Genomic DNA, 27,009 nt, shown 5'->3' with positions numbered 1-27,009 from the left:
GCTATTAAAATTTAAAAACAAAATAGAAAAATTATAAAAATCAGAAAGAATCTTTATCATTAAAAATGTTTCTTTCGATATATATATTATGATATAAGAATTAATATTTTATTTCATATATTTTATTTGTATAATATCTATTAAAACTTGTGTATTAAACTTGTGTTATCAAAATTTAATTCTTAGTTGATATTGAGTCAGAGATAATCACAAGTATAATGTATATAGTTCGGTTGATTAAATTTGATTTAGATTAGTTAATTTTATATTTAATTTTATATATATAATTTATATTTTACTTAATAAATTAATAATCTTTATCACATAAATCTAAAATCACAAAATAAAGTAATTTGATACTAAAACATAAACGTTTTATGTATAACTAAATACATTGTATATATGTAAATGATTACCATTAAAATGTCATGATAAAAATTAATAGATACATGTAATTATGTTTTTATCTTAATAATAGTCAGTATTAATTTTCTTGAGCGTAGAAGATAGTTTGAATGCATAGCTACATGTTTTTAGTAAATGCAAAACAAAAAACCCGGTAAAACCCGTTATTTTGAAGGACTTGCTGAATCTAGTGTTCATCCAGCTTGTAAGTCATCTACGACTCACAACGGTATTAATTGAGAGCTAAACTCTTGAGGGATACTAGTATGTTCTATTTTTTTTTAATTTTATGATTATAATATATTTCTAAATATATTTTATTTAAATTAGAATTAAAATGATATCATAAAATAATTATAAACAATTATAAAACAATTATATTTTTATATATAAATTAATATTAATTTTGTAAAAAATACTTTCATCGTTTTTAAAGAAAATATTTATAATATATTCTTAAATTTTATAAGTTAAAATTAAAATAATATGAAAAATTATAAAATAATTATTTCTATTAGTTATTAGTTATTAGTATGAAACAATAATAATTTTGTATAAAAATTATAATTATAATAATATATAATATAAAAAATATAAAAAATAAAAATATAAAATATAAAAAATACTTCTATATATTTAACAAATGCAAAAATTAAAAATTTGATAATTCTAGCATTAATTTAAAATATATGTGATTTCAAAATATGTAATAAATTTAATTAATTAATTATAAAAGATTGTTAAATTAATTAATTATGAATAAATATTTTTTAGGATAAATATTTTTTATGAAATCCTGAATAAATAAATATCTGAAAGTAATCACATATTTGATATTTATTTTTCTTGGAAAAATTAAAAATAATTGAAAAAATTTTTAGAAAATTAGCAAATTAAATTTTGAATTTCGAAAAAGTTTTGAAAATGATTAATAAATTAAAATTTTTAAATAAATTAAATATTTTTTTGATTCTTACACAAAATAAAAAAAAATAATAAAAAAGAGATTAAAAATTTTATTTTTAATATATATTAAATTTTAATATATAATTTTATAATATAATTTTAAATTATAATAAAATTATTTAAAATTAATTAATCAAAAATACAATTTATATTAATTTAAATTATATTACATATATAATTTTTTTTATATTATTGATATATTGATTATATTATTGATATATTGATAAAAAAATATGATGGAAACATATATGTAATCAATTATCTAAATAATTTACGAAATTCTGTTAAGTATAATCGAGTTAATTTATTTAGTATACTTTAATATTCTAAATAATCTGTGTATTAAATTATTTAATTATATAATATATTTTTAATATTGATAAAATTTAATATTGATTTAATATTGATACGAAATATTAAAATGTTACTGTAAAAAGTAATTTTTAATGATTTTACTTGGCAAGTAGGATTGTTGCATGATTTTTCAAAATACGAAACATAGTTGCAATTTTATACTATATTTACTTATACTTTATCGAAGTCTGTATTTAATTATATTAACATAACATATATTGCAACATCTAATGATAACAATAATCTCGTTCTCTTCATCGTTTCTTGTCTCCACGAATCAAGAGAGACACTTGTCATGTAATCAAGCGGTATACAGATCATTTCATAAATGGATTTTGTTAAAATTTATAAGCACATTTTGTTATGAATTTATGTTTCCAACATAGTTGAAAGATGTATAAGTCTATGAATGTTAATTTCAAAATAGTTTTAGTATGATCTACATATAATTTTGTTTAATTGAATTGTTTTTGGTGGAAGTATTTTCAGATTGTGGTTTATGATAATCTTTTATTGTTACAAAAGAAAAAAAAAACAAAAATTTGATGGATATATGAATTTTTAATATTTTTAAAAAATTTATAAGATGCTAATGATATAAATATAGGAAAGAAAATATTTTTAAAAAAATTGCTTTATATTATTATAGAATATTAATTAATTTTACGAAGTTGTGATTCTGTATATTTCCAAATTTTTTAAATTCTATATTTCATGAATTTTTGAAGAATTTAGCATATGCAATATTTGTAATAATATTCAAAATATGTAATCATCTCTGTAATCAAATTTACTATCTTTGAAATTATATATTTTTCATAATAATTCAATAATGTTTTTTAAAAAACAAGACTAAAATATATTTATAACAAACAAAAAATAAAAAATTTATATTTTTTGCTCTTATGATAGAGTATTTTCTTAAATCTTTAAACTTAACTTTCTACCAATTTTCTGAAAAATTTTATTTTCTGATTATCTCGTCGTGACCTTTATGTATTTTTTCTAGATTTTTATTGTAGTTTATAATTTCTTTTTATAAAGTATAATTATATTTTTTGATAAAATTTGGTTTAAAAAGTATATAAAAAAACGAATAATTTATAATTATAATCATGCATTGTAGAAAATAAAAATATTTATAATTTATAATAAGTTAATATTAATAATTTTATTTTCCAAAAATATTTGAAAATATTAATATAATAATTAAAATATTTAAAAATATTTTGAAAATAACTTTATATATATAATTTCAATTTTTCTAAAATTTAAAAATCAAGAAATATAGCTCTTGAGTATTTCTGATGGACATTTTGTTTGACCACTACTGCTTGTATTAAAGGATGTTAATATATACATTGTGAGACATCTTTGAAGGATTAATTTTAAAGATCAAAATGAAGATAAAAGTTAATATATAAAATGCCAATTAATAATTTATTTATTAAATTATAATCAATTTAAATTTGCATTAAAATAAAACGTAAATAAAACGGAATAGCGATAGTGTGAGATGGCGATATGACAGAGATAAAGTGATTTCACTTTATCTTCGTTTCACTTCATCTAGCGCAAACTTCAACTGCTTATAACTTAATAAATAAATTTCAATCGTCATTTTTCTATACCAACTTTTATATTTATTTTCATCTCTAGAATTGATTTTTCAAAAATATTTTATCAATATTCAGTATAAAATAGTATCTTTGTCGTAAATAATAATCATTCAATCCATAGAAGAAAAATCATCGAAGCGAAGAGAGGAATATTAATATAATTTTTAGTCTGTGAACACCAAGTTCCCTTGCCTTCTCTTTCGATTCATCCATCCTCTCCATGATGTGGTCTTTTTAAGAAGACCCTTTTGCGGTCGTTCGTCGAGCAAAAATTTGCATTTTTCCGGCGAAGATGCGCGCGCGAGATCGATGCTTGTGTGTATGCATTAGCTGGGATACGGAGAATAATAAAAAGGAACCACGGTGTCCGCGTTCCGACGCTTTTTCCATTACGTAAGTGTATCATCGCGACGCTAATAACACGTTGTGCTCTGTTCCCGGCCTGATGGATCCTGTCATGAAATTCAAGACATTGCATGCACGTCTCATCGGAAATCTTGACTGCGTCAATGATATTTTTAACAGGACGAATCGTATTTTAGCAATTTAGGACTATTATAATATAAAATGAAAAAATTAATAAGATAACAATTATTCTTTTGAGTAAAATGTTTTTAATTATAAATTATGAATAACGAAATTATGAGTGATTGAACATTTTTTTATTGCCGATTGTCATTTTTTTGTCATATATATTTATATATTTGTAGGACATTTTTGAAAGATCGATTCCAGAGGAATCTTTTGAAAACAAAAGTTGGCAAAAATATCGGATGAGGATTATTTATTAAATTAGAAACAATTTAAATTTATGATAAATAAAGCGAGATGGAGAGTGGGATCACTCTATCTTTGTTACTATTAATGTATTCTTTCTAGTCGTCTTGCTTCATCTAACGCGAACTTAAATTGCTTATATCTTAATAAATAAGTCTCAACCGTAATTTTTGAATACTAACTTTTGTGTTTGTTTTGACTTCTAGAATATGACTCTTCTATGAATATGTTAACATTCTGTACATAGTATACAGTAGTATATATTTTTGCGTCCGCTAAAGTTGGGATCGAATCTGGACGTTTATTTGGGCAGGTGACTTCTGCGAATTGAATTTTAAAGAAAAAGAGAAAATGAGTCAGGTAAAAGATCAAGCGGATCAAATTTCGTTCAGTAGTTTATCTCATTTGACACATTTAAAGTTTACTCTGAGATTCCATTTCTATGAATTGGAAAGGGCGATAGATAAAGCAGATATTATAGTTATAAACATTTTTATTTTTCGATGTTGAATTCTAATTAAATTTTATTCATTATCCATAATAGTATTTTATAATTTTTAATTAAAAAATTGTTAAATTTTAAAGTTCTATAATTTTTATTTATATTCATCAAAAATAATTAAAAATAAAAACTAGATTAAAACTTGAATCTTCTATTTTTTAATCTTTTTTGATTTTATTTTGATCGATGTCAAAATTTATTATTAATTAATTTATTATTAATAATAAATTATTAAAATAAATCCTTGAAATACTATAGTTTATTATTATTACTATAACTTTTCAAATTTTAAAAATTTATTGATATTTAACGCGAACTTAGATATTTTTAATTTTTCTTATAACATAAGAAATTGTAGCCATTCTTCAAAATAAGCGAAATTCTATTGAAAAAATATTATTTTTGACAAAGTTATAGTAATAATAATAGACTATAGTATTTCAATAAATATTTGCATTTCATCTTTATTTTCATTTCGTTTCGTTTAATGAAAATTAAATTGCTTATAACTTAATAAATAAATCTCAAGTCGAATATTTTTTTTCTTTTATATTAATTTTTGTGTTCATTCCTCTAGAATGAATTCTTCAAAGATATCTCATAAATATATTAACTGAATATATTCCAATGATAATTTAAGGATTAAAAGATATTTACATATGCATTATAGTGAGTTATTTTTATTCTTTTTGAGGATTGTAACAAAATTTTATCTACTTTTTTATGATAACGATTGTAATAAATTATGATAATGGATTTTTAATTAGATTAAAATAAGAAATATAATAATAAAAAGAATTATATTATATTAAAAAGTATATAAATATAATATAAAGATAATATAAGATAATATAAAATGATTTTATTTCTAATAGGGTTTCTAAATTTGATATTTTTTTGATAATTAATTAGATTTTTAATTAAGATAATTTAAATATAATATGATAATTTGTAATCTAAATTATACTTGAAAAAGGAAGATTATTTGTGATAAGAATTTTAATTTAATTTTATTTTAAATATTTCTTAAATTAAGTAATATAATATTTTGTAATAAAAAGAAGATAGATATGACGTAAATATCATTCAGATATCTTTCGAAGTTTATGAATATATAAGATATTTTAAAAATAAAAAAAAAAAATAAGTAAGAAAATCATAACCAAGATAATTTACAAATCGATATATTTTTTAATAAAAAGATTGGAATTTAATATATCTATTGAAATCTACTAATATTCAATATTTTAAATAAAACAATGTTGAACAAGCGTAGAAGCTTGATCTACATAAAAGAATGCAAGTTTACAAGTTTATAACAACTATAGAAATATGGACGACTTGTATATTCACATACGAAAAATGTTGAACGGAGTAACAAGAAAACTTTCCATGTTGAAATATTCCTCATTCATCGAGTTCTTGTCATGAATATAAAATTTGATAGAATATCTCTCGTGAATAAGGAAATCTTTAGAATTATTTTCATTTTTCATTTACAGTCACACCCAACAATTAATAAATTCCATTGCAAAATTAAATCCTATTGTTAATAAATTGACTTTAAAAAAAAAGAGAAAGATAAAAAACAAAAGAACATTGAAAAAATTGAAAGTGAAGATCATATCAAGACATAGAAGACAAAATAAGTTTATCTGAAAAAAAAGATAAGTAAAGAAAGTCCTTACAACGTTACCCACTTACCTTAAATCGAATACCATGGACTTGCATTTTTCTTTGTATTTCTGTTATTTCTATATTTTTCGTCGATTATCTTTGACATGGGTATAAGGACGATTTCAATTAATGCCAAATATTTTAAGGGAATAACATTATCTGAAATTATAAATGTATGAAAAAAACATTGTGTAATGTATTATATTTATTATTTGATTGTGTTGGAATTTTATATTTGTTTATAAAAACTTATATAGTTTTAATATAAGTTTTGTGAAATATGGAATATGGATTAGAATGGAATAAAAAAATAAAAATTGGGATTATTTTTTTAATGAAAAAAGATCTCAAATTTTTTCAATAGAAGACAATTTTTGTCAAATTAAGATATCAACAAGGTTTCGAAGTTTTAATTCATTATCTTCTTTTAAATATCTTTTTAAATATATTTTTTTAATTTTTATTTTTATTATATTAATTATAATATTTTTTCCTTCATATATCTTTTGTATATTATAAATTTATTGATATTTTAAAATGGACATACTAATATGAATATGTATAATGATATTTAAAATACAAATATATAAATTAAAAATACTTGTAAAATGATAATTTCCTTCATTTATTATAAATTCAATTTGAGTTTCTTTATCCAAAATTATTTTAAATAAATTATTTTATTTAAAATATAAAAATTACATTATTTTAAATTACTTAATAAAAATATATAAATCAATAAAAGTAATAAGATGTCTCTATCTTTATCTGTTCTATCTTTATTTTGCTTTAACTAATACAAATTTTAATTTATAATTTAATAAATAAGTTCCAATTTTTTTTATTTATTTTGATATCTAAAATTGATCTTCTAAAAAAGTAAAGTATAAACAAATATAATAACATTCTATATATAATATATATTATTAATAACAATGATAATAAGTGCATATTATTAAATAGTTACATTACTATACATGTATTACAAATATATTAGTAATATATGTGTATATTATTATTTTTATTAGTATTTTTATGGCTATTATTATTAAATAACTATTTATAAATATACCAATAAAAATAACATGATATTATTAAATAGTTTGTGTGTGTGCGTGCATATATGTAAATATACATTATTATACATATATATATATATATATATATATAGAGAGAGAGAGAGAGAGAGAGAGAGAATAATATAGATAATAATATATTAGCATAATAAATATTTGTATAATAATATTTGTATATTGCTATTTTTATTACTATTACTATATTATATTAATATTTATAATTATATACCAATAAAAATAATGAAAAATAAGATATGTTATAAATCCAAAATTTATTTAAATGTTTATTTTTTTTATTCATACAAAACATAGATTTATTAAACTTACAATATTACAATTTAAATGATTAAAAAAATAATAATTACTTAAACAAATCAACTTGATTGATTCTTTCAAGTTAGAAGATATTCAGGAAGTATAAATGGCAAAATAGTAAAATAACAAGATAAAGAAAATCTTTTAAAAATAAAAATAAAATGGAAGTGGAATATTCTACTATGATATTCTAGGATTAACATATTAAATTATATTGATCCACAAAGTTGCATAATATAGATAAGCAATATCAACGAATATATCAATTAAGAAATTTATTTTGAAATGAGATTTTTTAATTAATAAATATATATATAAAATATAGATATAGATATAGGAAATATAGATATAGGAAATAATTATTTATAATTAAACAGTTTTTATTATAAGAAATTTCATAAACAATATCAATAAATATAATTTGTATCAAAATATTTTATATTTTTAATTAAAATTAAAATATGTATTTTTTACTTTGATTAAATATTTTTGCATAAATTATATTCATTTACAATATTTATTTCCAACAATATTTATTATGCAACAATTTAATAAATAGAATATATTCGTTCAAATTTAAATTTAATATTAAATAATATTTTAATTACAAACAGATTATGTAGTATTTTAAAATCATTTTAAAATCGTTTTGATATCATTTTATTGATTAATAGCATAGAATTTCATCGTATAATATTAATATTATTTCCTTACGGATATTTTTAATTATGGAAATAATTACATATGTATATTTCAACCGGACATACTATGTACATATATGAAGATTGATTAAAAATAATTCACGAAAAAAGTTTTATATGTCTATAATCTTTTCTCAAAAAATTTCTTTAATTAAATTATCAAAAGGAATATCACAAATGTAGCACATTTTTAATTATACGAATTAATATTTAATGTTGATGATTGTCCCTTTCTTTGGTTGTTATTTGTTCATCAAATTCTCGATTCCAAGATTTGGTAAATTTATAACTTTATCATCGAATCTTATCATTTATTATCTGTTCAATCTTATTCGATCAAAATAATAATTTATAATAATTATCTTTGCAATGATAACAACTAGTCGAAGAGTGTACGCTATATATTTCATTCAGATTTTAAATGATGAACATTTTTGCGTAATTATGTTTTTTTTTCAATATTTAAATATTGCATTTCAAATATTGCTTTTGTATATCAAAATATTTGTATATTTTTACATATTTTTTGTGTTTGTGTTGCCTTTCTTTTTTTATTCTTAATAAACTCGTTAAAAATTTATTAGTTATAAAATGTATATTTTTTTGATTTCTGCTTATATCTTTTTTTTTCCTCTATTTTTTTTTTTTTTTCCAAATTTCCACGTTCAGCTTTTAGTAAAACAAAATACGAGGCAGAATGGTTAAAAACGTAACAGGAGGACTCCATTTATATAAATTAAAATTACCTCGTTCCACTGAAAAACCGAAATTTTTCCCTGTATCCGGAAGGTTGTTGCAACTTTTTTTTCGCAACAGCGGTACAAGCACCTAGGATTGCTTGCGATTTCTCTCGCAATTTGCTTTAATTTTCGTTGTTCTGAAACGTTTATACTCGATCTATTCTTTTCCACTATTATTATTTTTTTCTTATTTTTGTATTTTTCTCCTGTTAACCTTTCAACTCTTTTTTTCTTCTTTTTTTTTTTTTTTTTTTGCTAAGTTTTAAACGTTAAGATGATATGTTTATTATAAGCTACATATATTGATATAAGTTATTGCAATTTTTATATTATACAGAGATCAATTACAAAATTAAATTAAACAACAGTTATACATAAATAAACATTAAGAAGTTAATTGTATAAGCCTTAATAGAAAATAAATAATGTAAATGCAATTTAAAAAAAAAATTTTTTAATTATTTTTTTAATTATTTTATTTATTTTTATTTATTTATTTATTTATTTTAATATAAATATCAATTTCTTTTGATCATATTTTTTTTATTTTATTTTATTCTGTATAAATTTTATATAATTTAATTTTTTTTTAATATATTCAAAGTAAATTTAAAAAGCTAGAATTAAAATTTCTTTAATGTAATTTATAGTTGGATAAGTTTTAATTATAGAAATAAAAAATTATTTATTTTATAAATAGAACTTTGTTCTACTTCTTTTTTACAATTTTTCACTATTTATTTGAATTATTTTGAATATTTTACATTATATTTATTTGTTCACTATTATTATTAGAAATTATTATTAAATAATTTGTTTATATTATGCTCCTCATACAATATTAATAAATAAAATTAATAAAGAATGCTGATTAATGCTGACTTAATTAACTATTAAAGAAATGACAAAGAGTTAATGTCTAAAGAAATATATTTTTTATTTCAAAATTTTTTAAATTATAGATTTTGTCATTTATATCTTTTTTTCTTTAAGGATTTTATTATTGATACAATTATTACTTTTACAAAAGTAAAATTAAATATAATATACATAATAAATAATTATATATTTTTTAGTAATTATATATTATAATTATATATTTTTTAGTAAAAAAAATATTTATAATATATAATATTTATAAAATTATCATTTTTAGTACAATTCCAATAAAAAAATTGAATTTTTTTATATTATAAATTTTATTTTATTTGTTCATATTTCTTTTTTGTTCTTTAATTATTATATCTATAATTGTATCTGTAATTATCGTTATTATACGTTCTTAATTACAAGATTGCAATTATATAGTAATAATTGAAATAATAGAATAGGATTAATTATGAATCTCTTAATACATCTATATTATAATGATAATGTAATTGAATAAATTTATATATATGGATTTAATATTATATTAAGAAGATTATAACTTTAATAATATGAATTTTATTTGTTCAAAATCAATATGAAATTAACAGTATTATTAATTTTTTTTATTAAATAATGTTAAAATAAATATATTATTTAATTTTATTTATAAGTGTTCTTTATTATTCAATTTTTTGTTTATCAATTATTATATGAATGATTATATTAATTTTTATTTTATACTTTCGATGTTGAAATAATTATGATTAGATTATTCTGCAGAATAAAATGCAGAATCATTAATACAAAATTATTCATAAATTTTCTAAATAATTTTATGTATCAAGAAATAATGATACAGAAAATATAATTTTATTAAAATTATTATTCATTTATCATTTAATTTCATATTTAATTTTATATTTATTTTTATCAATGAAGTTTTATTCATACAAAATCAATTAATTATCTCAAATCAATTAATTATGTTATGATATTTTATTTAATTTTTCGTTTTACAAAAAATGATCAAATTTTATATATTTTTGTTTATAATTTTTAATTTAATTTATAATTATAGATTTATGTATATATTTATATACATAAATATTTATTATGTATATATTTATATATATTTATATATATTTTATATATTTAAAATTTAAATTAAAATATCACAAATTTGAAAAAATTAGAATGATAACTATGTTATTTATTTATTTTATTATAAATAAATAACATATAGTAATAAATCAATGATAATAAATCAAATTATTTTTTTTGTAAGTTATCTTTGAAAATTATAAATTTTATTTAATATCAAAAAAAAAGAAACAAAAAATGCGTCAAATATTATAATTATAATTAAAATATCCATTAATTTAGTATAATTATAATATTTTTTAAAATTTAGAATTTAATTTTGCCATAGATTTTCTAAATATATATTATAGAATTAATATTTTTATACAGTTTTTGTAAAAATTACAAAAGATACAACGAAATTATCAAAATTATAAAAATTTTAATTATCTTACGTAATTTATAATATTTTTTCCAGAAATTATAAATTTAAATGCTATTTTAATATTTCGAATTTTTCGCAAAATATAACTAAAAAAAAAATAAAACTAAAATTCATTATAAATTTTAAAAAATTACGGAAATAATATTAGCTTATCCTTTTATTTTTTTTAATATCGAAAGGTTACAAAATTATCAAAATTATAAAAATTTTAATTCTCCAATCTATTATCATTACTAATATTATTCATTATTATCTCACTATATCATTACTCTATTATCATTACTAATATTATTATCAAAATAAAATAAACTAATATCTATTAATATTTATTAATTCAAATTATTTTTACAAAAATTTCAAATTTATTTCATATTTATTCAAAACATATATATATATATATAAACATATATACATTACAAAACTTTCAACATTAAAAAATTAACGATTATAGGATATATCATTCTATCGTAGAATCCAAAATAAAATCATCCACGATCCCGTAGAATTGTCTATATTACCGGAATAAAATCATCGCCGTTCACGAAACCGCGTCAGAGTACGGCCATTAACATTTAACACCCGCATCGAATCGTTGCTAGATACGAGCCGACCGTAAATTCGCCGCTTCGATCGATATGTGTCGTGGTGATGTGCTCGAGGGGAAACTCGAAAATCATCTCAGTGGTTCCTCCATTCGATGCTTCTCGTTGTTGTTCTACCGCAAATAACGTGTCAAAGCGTGTGATCATATATGATTTTTCATTAACAAGTTGATAGTGTGTTTTATTCGTACAAATTTTAATGTATTTGTGTTTTTCAATTATATTCATTTGTTTTAAATTATTATATTATTATTATATTATAAATTTTATATATTAGATTATTGTAGATGAAATGACATGAATTTTAATTTTTTAATAACATAAACTGTTATGTATTAATATATTAAATAAATTAAAAATGTATTATCTTTCAAAAGATTTTTAAATCTAGTTGGATCGTTATTATTTGATATGTTTGATGTTAACTTATATTTCAAGATTAGAATTTATATTATCAGAAAATTGAAATTAAAAATTAAATAATTTCAAAAATTTTGATTATTAGAAAATTATTTTTGATACTTATTTTGATTAATTTTTTTGATAATAATATTAGTTAAGATTTGATTTAAAAAATTATCGAAGAATAAGATTAAAATTATTATAATTTATTATTGAAAAATTTTTCATTAAGAATTATTCAAATTTTGAAAAATTCAATATTACAAAAATTAATAGTGTAAAATTTTGAAATTTTTCATATATTTAAAATTTCTTTAAATATATAAAAAATATTACTTTTCATAAAATTATTGAAGAAGACATGATTAAATTTTTACGAATATTCAAGAATGTTTTGAATAAAATTTTCATAAAAAATGAAAATATTATCTGAGCTTATTATCGTGAACACAGAATGGAAAAGGGGAATTTTATTTCCCAATGGACTCGCAAAATGACGCCTATTCTCAGTGACTATTTTTTTTTACTATCTTCGAAGTAATAAATATATTATATTTTTCATGTCGACAGATTTCTTCTTTCTTTTTTTTTTTTTTCGCTCATTTCTTTGACCATTATAAATTATTTAATGAAAATAGAATTGAGGATATTAACATAACATGACAGTCTCGAAGCATTAATGCAATTTCTGTTTAGGTCTATTTAGCTTTTCTTAATCATTTTATTTTAAATTATATTGTTTTGATAAATCAATAATAACAAGATTGAATGTTATTGAAATAAAAAAATAAAATTCTATTAATATAATTATTGAAATGAAAATTTTATTTTATTTTTCATTTATTTTATTTTTTTTATTTTAATATTATAATATTATTTAAAAAATTATTTATTTAAAGATAAATTAATTTAATATTTGTTATTTTATTTAGTATTTAGATATTTTTTATAATTTTATTTAATTTGAAAAAAATTTTCCTGTGACAGAATGATTTTTCTACGTACAATTTTTATTTTTTAAAACTTCAAACTATAAAACTTCTAAATATATTTCTTTTTCATCTTTGAATTTTTTAATTTAAAATGAAATCTTATATATAATTCTTATATATGAAAGTCTTTATTATTTCTTATTTTTTATTTTTTATTATTGTTTAAAATTAAGCATTTGAAAATAATTTATTTCTCAAATAATTAGAATTTATTTATAAACATTTTTATTTTGAAATTAATTAATCATTTTTTTTATTTATTTATGTGATAATAACTTTTATATTATTTTAGTAATGACGCTTTTAATTAGAATAATTTAAATATAGTATTATAATAATGTTTTTAACATGTTTATAACATGAAATATGCATATAATATAAATAATAAATATAAGATAATATAATAAAAAAAGAACAAGAATATAATTTTCATTTTTGCAAGCAATTTTAAATTCAGTTATTCAATTTTAAAAATTTCTTTTATTGTAGTAACATTACAATAATTTTAATTAGAATAATTTATAATAATTTAATTAATTTACTTATTTTGTAACATGAAATATAATAAAAAAAAAAGACATAGGTAAGATAATATATTCTTATTTTTTTTTTATTTTAATATTATCAATTTACAATATTTTTTATTATAAATCATTTAAATTGTTAAAATATTTAATTTAATATTAGATGATTTTAATTTTGATTGTTAACTATGAATATGTATATAATTAATGACTGTCAGAAGAGTGACTATCATAGTTGGATAAGAAAATTTATAGATGACGTGGAGAATGATGATCTTTTGAAATGACGATGGAGGAGGATTTATTTTAATTTTAAACACGTGGACATTAATCATTCTTAACACGTTCTTTTTCTTTTGCGGCCAAGTACGTAACTGTTGTTCTAATCGTGTGCATTAACATTTATTTTATATAGTCAATATTTTATATTAAATTGTGTTTGATTTTGATATACCATTAATATATATAAATTGAATAAATTATCTTATTTATAATTACATATACAAATAAAATCGTGATTAATATAAATAATTCATGCATAAATCTAATGTAAAAATTGGTATATATTTAATAAGTAAATTTGAGTTAAGTAAATTCATGAAATTAGATATTTTTTTTTCTCTAATTCAAGTTGCAAGATAATTAACTTAATTTGATGTTAAGTAGATATAAATTAATTGTTAAAAATTGAATAATTTATAATGAATAAAATAAAACAATATTAAGCTTGTCGTTGAATTTACATATTAATTTGATTTATTTATAATATATTCATAAGAATAAAGTTAATATATTAAAATGAAATATATATATTATAATATATAATATATAAATATATAATATACATTAATTTAATATATTTGATCATAATAATATCAAAATTGAATAATAATTTTAAATTTATATCAAATTTCAAGATATTAATTTGATCATTAGTTGATATTATATGCAATTTATTTAAAATATGTGTAATTTGAATTTTTATAGATTATATAAATTATAACAAATTTAATAAATAAATAATAATATTATCAATGTCGTTTAATCTATATTAATTTACTGTACTAAAATAGTTGTTAATTTTTTCAAAATTAAATGTTTTTTAAGGAAAAACTTTTTTATTAGTTGTGATAAAAAAACATTTTTTTTTTGTAAAAGAAATATAATATAGATACTAAAATGTAATATTTATTTTCCAAAATAGAAATATCTTTAGTAGTCTAATAAGTATTAATTATAATTATTATTATATAATAAGTAATAATTAAAATATTATATTGATATATTGATAAAATATATAACATCGAGAGTCAAAAAATTAAAATTAATTTAATATCTATATTTATTTAAGAATCCTATTTGTTATACATCGTTCAATTTCGTTAAAATATTGTTTAATTTATATTAATTTAGATTATATAATTCTTAATAGAAAATTTTCAATACGAATCTAAGGCAAAATAAAATTAATGAATGAAATAAAAATGGTAAATAATGAACAAGTCATAGTCAAAGATTATAAATTTTCATAATAATTTTTGTTTCTGGAGAAAATATGACCGTGATAATTTATATGCGACCATTCTGGCACTTCTAAAAAGTTCGCTGTCGCTGAAAAGTTCGAGTTTTTGCCTATTTAGTTTCAAAAGAACTTTATGGGAAAATATTTTACTTTGTTTCATTATTTTTTATTAAATATTACATCAGATAGATAAGATTAAAATTATATTTCACATATGTACATATATCATGAATTTTTTTTATGATGCATAATTTGAATATGAAAATGAATGAATAGAAAAAAAAAAAAAAAAGAAAAAATAGAGAGAAAATATTTCCTCTAAGGAATTTTTTCAAATACAGTAAATTTCTAGGAAAATCTCTCTGATATAATATCTCGTATAAATTATTTTCATTCTTTCTTAAAATATCTCGTCTTGTAATATTTTTAGTAATTTTGAATTTTTATATATATGAATCAATTTCTAAATTTAAATTCTAAAATTTATAAAAATTGAAAAAGGGATCGTAATATTTCTAATAAAATTATTAAAAATTTCTAATATATATTCTATTATATGTATATATATTTTATAGTTTTTTTTCTTTATTTTTTTTATTTTAATTACTTAGATAATATTTAAATTTTTTTAATGATTCCTCTTGACTTTTTTTTTAAATAATTAAAAATATAATTTTTTTAATTACAAATATAATTAATTAATAATTATTAACATTATATATATATATATATAAAATAATTTTATTATAATATATTTAAAAGATTATTTAAATATATTCATTTTTTTCCTTTTTTAACGAAATTATATAATTATATATTTTTTTAACGAAAATTATATCATTATTGTTAAATGAACCAAGCATCATATCTTCTTTTCTTAGCATTAAATTAGAATTAAAAAATAAAATTTTATTACTCTAATTTCTTTAATATTTTTTTTTTTTTTTTGCCATTATCACAAATAGAATTCTGAAATGAAATTTGATTAAATTTATACTATATATATATTGTCATACAATCAAAGCTATTTATATATATTTTTTAATAATTTCATCCTCGATATTGAAAATCAATTTATATATATATGTAAATTAAAAAATATATTTTTCGATTTTAATCAAATATTATTAATTATTAATATAATAATATAATAACAAATTTAATCAAATATTGAATATTATTATATATTGTATATCTTAATCAAACTTAATTATTATATTAAAATTAAAATATGATTAAAATAACTTGTAAATAATTTCATTTACACGATTTTGATCGGTGAAACAGGTTATCAGATCCTAATTGATAGTCACAAAGAATTTCGACCATGTCAGTGTCCGAATTACAAATTCCTCTAATGTATAATTCGTCGAAAAAAAGACAGGATAGTCTGTACTCTTAATTAACCTCGCTTTTGTACGGCTTTTATGCTAGTTCACAAAGTTGCTGTAACAGGGTTCGAACTTGTACGCGGTGAAAGTGAAACGGTGCTTAATTACATTATAACGAGCCAAGTGCACGGGCACGGATTCTTTCACTTTGTCTTCGAGCTTAATGGAGTCTTTTCGTGTCTTCTAATTGTAATCCAGTCCTCTTAGCGATTTTCATCGATCTCGATCAAATTTTGTTGTTCTTTTTTTCAATTTTTTTTTTATTATCGAAAAAGTTTATCGCTTTATCATTTTCTTTAAATCAAAAATTTTAATAATTTCAGTTGAATCATTATTTTAATTCTAACAGCATTTAGATTAGGTTTCTTTCATTTTTTTGACGTTATCGAATCGATAGAAAACTTTATTGCTTTATCATTTTCTTTAAATCAAAAATGTTAACTGTCGAAGTCGAATTGTTGGTATCTAAGATTTAGGTTAGATTAGATAGAAAATTTTATTTTTTTATTTATTTCTTCTTTCAAAAATCAATAATCAATGTTAATTTATTAGTATGTCATGTAAAATAAATTCTTTTTATTTATATTTTTTTTTATTTGTGTTATCGATTTTTTTATCGGTTTTTTTAAATCAAAAATTTTAATCATTAACATTAGGTTATTAGTAATTCATAAAATTAGCTATATGCTTATCCTAGTGTAAAATCTGAAATGTCATGAATTGCTACTCATAGTTTTTAATTAAAATCTGAAAACGGAAAGAAAAAAAAAGTTATGTTGATAAAATTTAATATTTTTATGATAAGATATATTTAATTAACACATAAAGTATTGTGAAAATTACTTATTAAAGAAAATTTTAAATAAGAATGAAACAGAAGAGAAGCAAATTTTTATATTTTTTAAATGATAAAAAATGTAGTATATTAAAATCTTGCTATTTTTATTATAAATTATATTATAAATGATTTTAATATTTTTAGAAATTCTGGACTTTTTTATCATTTTGATATAATTGTTTATATTATGAGTATAATTATTTTTAAAATTGTTAAATTTTTTAATCCTGAATTGTTAGGTTATAAATAATTTAAATTAAGTTTTTTAATTTTTTAATATTAAATTTTAATTTTATTTTACATGTTTTTACGTATTTTGAAATAATAATGTATTTTTATCGTTTTCATAATTGTAAAAATATGTTAAAGTTTTTAGTTTTGAAGTATTGATGATTTTCAACAATTTAAATTAATTTACTTAATTATTCGATTTTATCTTTAAAATATTCTATTTTTTTAAATCTAAAATAAATATTTTGTTTTATTTTTTTTTTACAAAAAAATTAGTTTATTCTTCGAAAATTGTATTATTATTTTCATAATAAATACAATAATTTAATTTCTTATAAACATTATTATCTATCATAAAGAAATAAATCATAATGATTTTACAAAATTCTTATTATGATTTATAATTTTATTTTTATATTTTTTATCATTTTATCTTTTATTTCTCACCATTTATTTGTAATTAAGGAAATTTCTAAAGTTTATTTTTTTCAACAATAAACGTTATACGTAGTTTTAAATTTACTGTCTATTGAAATAATCCTATCCATATTCATATATTGTAAAATAGAAAATATTGAATAGTTGCGTTTCTTCAGAGAAAATTATTGTACACAAGTGCACATAATATATATATACACACAAAATAGATCAAGCTTATTAAATGATGACCGAGAAGTTTGAGAGAATTGAGTTTAGAGAATTGAATTCAATAGGAATGTTATAGAATTGTTATCCGTGAGAAACGAACTTTGAGATTCACTTGAACTTGAACAATGTGTGCGGAATACGTGAAACAAGTTTCAACCTTTGCCGACCATAAACTTACATCCAAAGGAACAAACATGGCCGCGATCCATTTTAGTTTCTCAACTCGTGTACTTCAAGTTTCATTTGAATATGAAAAAATATATACTTACGTGACGACCTAGAAAACTATAAAGTACGAAGCTGAAGAAATCAAATCAGATTAGTATTTATTTTCCTCGTTTCTTCATTCGTTGCAACTTGTGGATTGATGTTGCGCAACGATTTCTACTGTTGGGAAATCGTAAAAGTTGCAATCGAGGAAACGACTGTAAATCAATCCGTTTATTATAAGAAATCTTTCTGGCTATTCTTTTTTTTTTTTAATGTAGTCCATGAATATTTAGATATTGATGCCACCATGACTAATAATGCAATAATAATAATGCAATTCATAATATTTTAATTCGTAATATAAAAAACATGATGATGTATAATTTATACAATTTATTCATAAAATATTATTTATGTTGTTATTAAATTTCTTACTATGCAATACGTTTTATTAATATTTGTTAAATTTCATTAATAATTATGTAAAAAGACGCCAATACAATTTGACGAAAAGATTTATATCCATGGTAAAATAAAAAATAAAAATTCATAGCTATAAATTTTATTAAGAAAGATAAATATTTGAATCTGTACTACAAATTTATGAAACTATAAAAATAATGAAACTCTTAAGAATTAAAAAAAAAAAATTAAATATTAATTTAATCTAATCTAACAAAATTCTATTTAATGGAAATTATACTGAAACAATTTTTTATTTAATGAAAATTTCAAAAGAACATATTTATGAAAAAGTAATAAAATTACATTGGAAAAATTATAAAAACAATTTATAAAATCTAAATTTTCTTGTTAATGCATTTTTTTATAAATATATTTTTTTTTGTAATTCAGGTCTAACTATAATTAAAAAAGAGTTTAAAAATTAAATTTAAAAAAGCTTAATTAAATATGTAAGTTAATTTATTTTGTATTTTTTTAAGTGAAGGCTATTTCATTTATTTATAATTGCATATTATTTTTTGAAAAGAATTAACTTATTTTTATATTATCTTTTTTGAGTAATCTTTTTCGATTACTTTTATATCTAAGATAATTATTTTTTCAAAGTGTTTACAAAGTTAATTACTTTTTTACACATATTTTATACATTTTGAAGTTTATTCAACAATGTATTTGTTTTATCTAAATATTATCTTGACATATCTATTAAAATTAACCTTCATATGACATTTGACGCGTTCGTTCTACAGAGAAGCTATAATATTGTATAATCTATCAATTTATACCAAACAACTTTTTTAAAAATATTTTTTTCATAACATTCTTTCCTTAAAAGATATTTCATTGTATTTTGATAAACTAGATTAAATCTTATATATATTTCCATCTTCTAAAGTAAATCATAACGTTATTTTTAGAAAGACTCTAAATATAGTGATATATATATCATGTAGAATCGTAACTCTCTTTCGATCTTAATCACATCTACGTTCAGCATTTGGCAAGATGGCTATTTAGATAAAATAAATAGCCTATATTTATTCTTTCTTATAAAACATAGTTAAGTTCTTATAATAATGTTTAACATTTTTTAAAATAAACCAAAATGTTTCCAGAAAAATATTTCTTCTTTATCATTAAAAAGAATTTCCTTTTTTTTTCCCACGAAAAATCGAGAATTATATATAGTCATTTATTTTACATGCAAAACTGTAACTCTTCTTTGACCTTGATCACGTCTGCGTTCAGCAATTGGAGTGAGATGGCTCCGTATTGTCGCAAACGACATCACGGTTCGTAGTATCCACTATTTTGGTATTTGATTGATGGTCGTCCTAATGACTCTTCTTGCAAATCGCCGTGGAAATCGTCCATCCTAGCGACTCGCCGGGTAAAAGCAATATACAGTATTGTCACTGGCAGCCGGACGTAGCTTGTGTGCCGTATGGCTCTATCCTGTATATACTGGGTGTCCAAAATAAATATTCTTATGAAATTTAAAAAAAATATTAATAATGCATTTAATTGAAAAAGATAGAAATTTTTATCCATATCTATCAATTAATTTTATGTTAATTAATATTCTATTTTCATTTTTTAATCTGTATTAAAAATTATATATCATTATATTAACTTACGACTTTTTAATTTTTATAGATTTTTCTAATTTCTAATTAATATAAATATATATGTATATTTATAATTTATCTATGTTTGAATTATAAATAATTTTAACATTCTACAATTTTCACATAAAAATCTAATTTTATAATATACAGTTTATTAACATTAGTTTTATGTAAAATATAAATTTATAATTCTTTAAATTTTAATTTATTAATCTCGTGTATATACGTATTTATATATTTAAAATATATTCGAAATATTATTTATATTACTATTTATTTATAATTATCAAATTTTATTGAAAAGAAAAGAGAAAAAATTATAATTATTTTTTTTAAATAGTCTCATAATTATTAAAAAATCATTAAAAGCCTACCATATGATCGTTAGTAGGAGGTCTCTCGTGACTCCAGAAGTCCTTGACGTTCATATAAGTCACTCTAATCTCAGAAAGCATCTATTTTAACGCGACCAGTTTAATATTTTCTTAAAATACACATTCCAATATACTTTCTCACAATAGATTATCATCAAAATATTTTGAAAGAAATATTTTTTATTTCAAATTCTCACAGGGATAAAAGATAAACGTGGTTCAAAATGGCTGCGAATCCCGGATTGAATCGATACAAATGAAATTTAAATAAAAGAGAAAACTGACCGTGATCGATCGAACGTGTACGCGAAGTCGGCGTTAAAAAGATCGAGCTCGGTTTCTTGTAGAGTATTATATTTAAACAGCTCCGATTCTACCTGGCCTGATTCAATTTGGATTCTATAAATACTATTTCTTTGTATCCCATCATTGTTGTTTAAATCATTGTCGATTATTGAACTTATTTAAAATTGACAATTGAAATTTTTCGAAATTTGATAGTTTATGAAACATTTTCTTTTCTCTTTTATTTTATTTATCTTTATATAAATAATATGATAAAAGAAATTGTGTTTTTTAATTTTACTATCTATAATTGTACATTAAATCAAAATATTTTAAGTTTCATTCAAATTAATCAAATTAATTTTCAGATTATTTTAAATTTATATTAAACTATATGATTTAAATTTTTTTGTCTTGAATTTTTGTAGGAAATTTATTTGTTCTGAATTATATATATCTATATATATATTTTTTATTTAAAAAAACTATTAAAAACTAATAAAAACTATTTTTTTTCATAATCCATAGAAAAAAACAATTATTTTCATAATCCATAGAAAAATCAATTCTTTGAAATAAAATAATTTTTAATAGTTTATTGGATACATCTTTTATTTATTATCATTTAATATTTATTTCAATAAATTATAAATATTATTATAAATATAATTATAAATATAATTATAAAATATAAATATATATAATGTTGATTATTTATTTATTTTTTTTTTGAAAAATGAAAATATTTAGTTATTGTTACATTATTATTACATTATAATAATTAAAATTTTAAATATTATATTAAATTATAAATTAAGATTAATATATTATATTAAAATTTATAGTATTATGATATTATTAACTATGTATTTATGTGATTATAAGAAAAAATTTTAAATTTCCCACGCAATCTTTACTCTATTCAATTTTAAATTAAGAGATAATTTCTTAATTTGCAAATGAAATTAAAATCAAGTATATATAAGTTCAGTGAAAAATATTTTAATGATTAAAATTAATCCAACTTTTAAAATTTTCTAAAACTATAGAATTCTTTTCTATACACATAATAGCAATATAATATTAAATACATATATATAAAATAATAATATTAATATACAATAAATTGTTAATTTCTAAATTTTGTCGATATTAAGTTTTCAGGAATTTTATATGAATTCAAATTTTTTAAACAATTATAAATCGATCATGTTGTTTACTTCTTCTCAATTTTATTATCGGAAAAAAATAGTTTCATCAAACGATATTTTTGAAATGTTGCATAGTGAATTAACGAATTTATGAATTTTTACGATGTGTAAAATTGTTCAAAACATGCTTTTTGCGGTTTCATTGGAAGTTGTCAATACAACATAGCAAATGGACGAAATAAATTCCTGTACAAGCTACAAACGCATATGGTCGAGGTTCTGTTGGAACGTTTTATCGGTAAAGATGGTCAATATATATGGTGTCTCAAAAAATATTTCAAATTGATTTACTCATTATGATTCTTAAATTGTATTTTCATGTGAATTATCTAAAATGAATTATTTAAAAATGATTTAATTTTTTTCAAGATAAATCAAAATTAGATTCTGAAAAATTGACAGATGCTATTCAAATCTAAATGAAATATAATGTATATAATGTATGTAATAATATATATAATATATATAATAATATATAATATATATAATATATAATATATAATATATAATATATAATATATAATATATAATAATATATATAAATTAAAGTTAAGTAAATTAAGATAATGAAAAATGTAAGATAGATTAGATTAGATTTAAATAATGATCATATTATAATTATATTATTAATGAAATTTTGTAAATAACAAATTATAAATTAGTGTGTTATATGATAATAATAAGCTTAAAAATTTTATCAATTGTAAATCATTTGATTATTCCATTTGATATAAAATTGTAAAATTATCTATAAAGAAATCTAATTTAAATTTCATTTATATTATTAATTACTAAATTATTGTGCAAAAGAATGCAGAACTATCGAGCTATATAGATTGCCATTTGAATCATTAAAATTCCTAATTTATTAATTTATATTTTCAATATTTATTTTGAAATTAAATTTATAATATGAGATATTATATATTATATTTAAAAATATGTTTAAAAACTGAAAAAAACTGAAAACTTTAAAATTCTTATTGGCACTTAAAAAGTTAATTTTATAGAAACTATCATTCATTAAATCTAAAAGATTAAAAGCATATTTTTTACATTGTTAAAAGATAATCATATGATTTTAATTTTTTCCCTTCTTCTTATACACAATACATATCTATACAAATATAAAAAAAAAATTAACTGAGTTAAAATTTTCTGAGTTTGTAATTGTATTATGACTATTTATATGATTGTGTTACATGAACACGTAAGATGTGAATAACACAATAATATACGGTGCGAAACGAGTTTAAAATGTTGCCTGTGTAGAAAAAAGACTTGACCGTGGGAAACAATTGGACTTTTCTACGATCCTTTTGTAACATAGTATGTGGAACTTGTAAATTGGAATATCTTTGCGTCTTTGTTTGACATATCTTCACATTGATATTCATATAATAAATAAAATCGAATAAAAAATAATGTTTTAAATTGTTGAATCGAATTTTAATCATCCATTATATAGTTATATTATTAATGTTTTGATGAATTTGATAAATTTTGATAAATTTTGATTTTTATTCGTTTCTTGATTTTAGATGATTTTATAGAGAAAATATGAAAGTCATTTTAAATTTGTTTGAAGATAATTTGAATTTTAAATTGTACTGTTCTATGAATAGTTTAAAGTACATTACGTTACAGAATACTGGAATATTTTTACTTTGAATTTAAACACATTTCATAGTGAAATATTTTTCTTTGAATTTTAAATTTATTTTCCAATGTAAAAATTGAATATTTGATATTTTGAATTTTAAAACTATATTTCAAGATTATGGAATAATTAATATTTTTTAAAATTAAATTATAAAAAATTTTTTTTTTATAATATTTTTTGCATTTTGCATTTTAATTTTTTAGTTATTTTTTTTTTTTTGATGATCTTATAATAGATAAAAAAAGAGTTCAAATATAAAAATGGATAATAAATTTTGGATTCAACAGTACAATTATTCTTAAGTATATATCTAATTAAGAGCAATTTTTTTTTTATATTTTTTATATTTTATATTTTTTTTTTATTTTTTGTAATTGCAAGAAAATATATTTTAAATTACATATATTTAATTGCTTTTTCTTATAAAATTTTTCTTTATATTAATGAAAGCATTGAAATTAAAAAATAATTGAGAGATAAAATGTTACGAAAAATAAAATATTAATAAACTAAATTATAAAAATTAAAAAAAATTTAATATTTTATTTGAAATTGAAATTTAGAATATAATTTTAATTGATATTAAACACTTATTATTATTAAAATAGAAAAAAATAATATTTTATAAAAATATTCTCAGCAATACTATATAATTTTAAAATTTTAAATTTCATTTCCTAAGATTAAAACTCTGAAAATTTTATTATCAAAATAATGAACAAATTTTGTGATAATATTCACGGTAATATTATTATAATTAACGTTATAATTTTTAAATTTTATTCTAATTACATATTTTTTATCATCCAAAATTAAACATTTGAACTTTTATCATTAAAATAGGAAAAAGATAATATTTCATCATAACATTCAGAATAATTACCATACTTTTAAAAAATATTACCCAAAATTAAACATCAGAAATTTTATTATTAAAATAAAGAAGAGATGATATTTTATAGTGATATTCTGATGATATTCACAGAAATTATTATACTTTTAAAATTTATTCTCAGCATATATAAAGCGCATCTTTCTAACCATGTTATTCATCTTACGACCGAGTAACACAATTACAAGCCTCGAGCAAAAATTATTTATCCCTTTTGGGTCACAAGGACTTCATTATCATCCTGTATACAATCTCTATACTACGTTTAACATACAATACCTTCCTTTATATCTCTACCACGCATTCCAACCTTCTGTTATTAACACGTTTCCTTTTCTTCTTTTCCCCCTTTCACTTCGTTTTTACTCGTTCTTCCCCCTCATGGATTATTACAAGAAGAAATGGCTTATTACGCCGACGATTCATGCTTATTTCGTCCGACATGTAACGATAAACTTTCGAAGAAAATGTTTGGTTGAGGGGTATGTATCTTTATCGGAACATTTCACTCTATTGTTAAAACTTTTCCTCCATTAGAGAATAGTCGAGTCCCGTTTCACGGAAAAGTTTCTGCAACTTTGTATTACGACAACTAGTGCGTTTTTTTCCTCTCTCCAATAACCGACGTGTGGCCACATTGGAAAAAAAAAACTCCGTTCGTTGCAAATAAATCGCCATTATTAATTCAAGTTAATATAGTTTGGAAATTTATTATAGAACTGGAAAAAAGTAACATTTTTTTTAAATTATACAGATTATTTGTTATATGTTTTATTTAAATATAATAAAATATCTTTTATAATGAAAAAAATCTAAGAAAGAAAGCAAATATACATATAATATATACATTTTTCTTAAATTTATATATATATATATAAAACATATTACATTTTGATATATAATACATTACAAATATACATTATTAATATAATATTATAATTTTATATTTTATAATATTACATCAACAATAATGTAATATTAGTAAATTATATATAGTATGTTAATATATTGGAACAAGAGAATCGATTCTGAAATGTAAAACAAATATAAAAATTATTATACAAAAAATAAATAATAAAAGTTAATTTATTAAATTATAAGCAATGAAGCTTGCATAATTTCCTTCATATTGTTGTCATTTAATAAAGTAAGTCTAAATTGATGAAATTTTTGTATATCAATTTTGTTTTAGAATTTTCCAAAAGAATTCCATAAATATAATATTAACATACTGTATATGAAATGAAAGTTTTTTAATTAATTAATATATGTAGCTATAAATTATTATCGATATTAAAAAAAGTAAATTATTTTTAATATTCAATAAAAATTTTTAATAATTTAGTTGTCCTAATTTATGAATTCATAATTTATTAATATTAATATTTATATTTATTTATATAATATTCATGTTTATTTTCTTTTATATTTATATTTTGATTTTACACAAATATAGGATAGAATATAGTAAGTAATTCTAAATTACCTGTTTCAAATAAATAATTTTTAAATAATTTACAACAAGAACGTAATATAAAATTACATATAATTTTGAAATATCACTTAGAATTTATTTGAGAATAAATAATTCTATTTATTTAATT

At 18.7% G+C, this 27,009-nt stretch overlaps 1 protein-coding gene and 1 pseudogene across 2 annotated transcripts in view; one reads left to right on the top strand and one right to left on the bottom strand.

Annotated features, from left to right (window-relative positions):
- LOC122713990 (PWWP domain-containing protein 2A-like) overlaps nt 1–27,009 on the top strand; it is a 62,659-nt gene that overhangs the window by 3,322 nt on the left and 32,328 nt on the right. The gene's annotated exons all lie outside the window — the stretch shown is intronic.
- On the bottom strand, nt 20,545–21,435 carry LOC122713992 (annotated as a pseudogene).

Source organism: Apis laboriosa, unplaced genomic scaffold (genome assembly GCF_014066325.1).
Source record: "Apis laboriosa isolate Shangri-la unplaced genomic scaffold, ASM1406632v1 scaffold26_cov146, whole genome shotgun sequence".
In the NCBI taxonomy this organism is placed as follows: domain Eukaryota; kingdom Metazoa; phylum Arthropoda; class Insecta; order Hymenoptera; family Apidae; genus Apis; species Apis laboriosa.
Note: the sequence above shows the minus strand (reverse complement) of the source record. Positions and strands in the feature narration are given on the sequence as shown.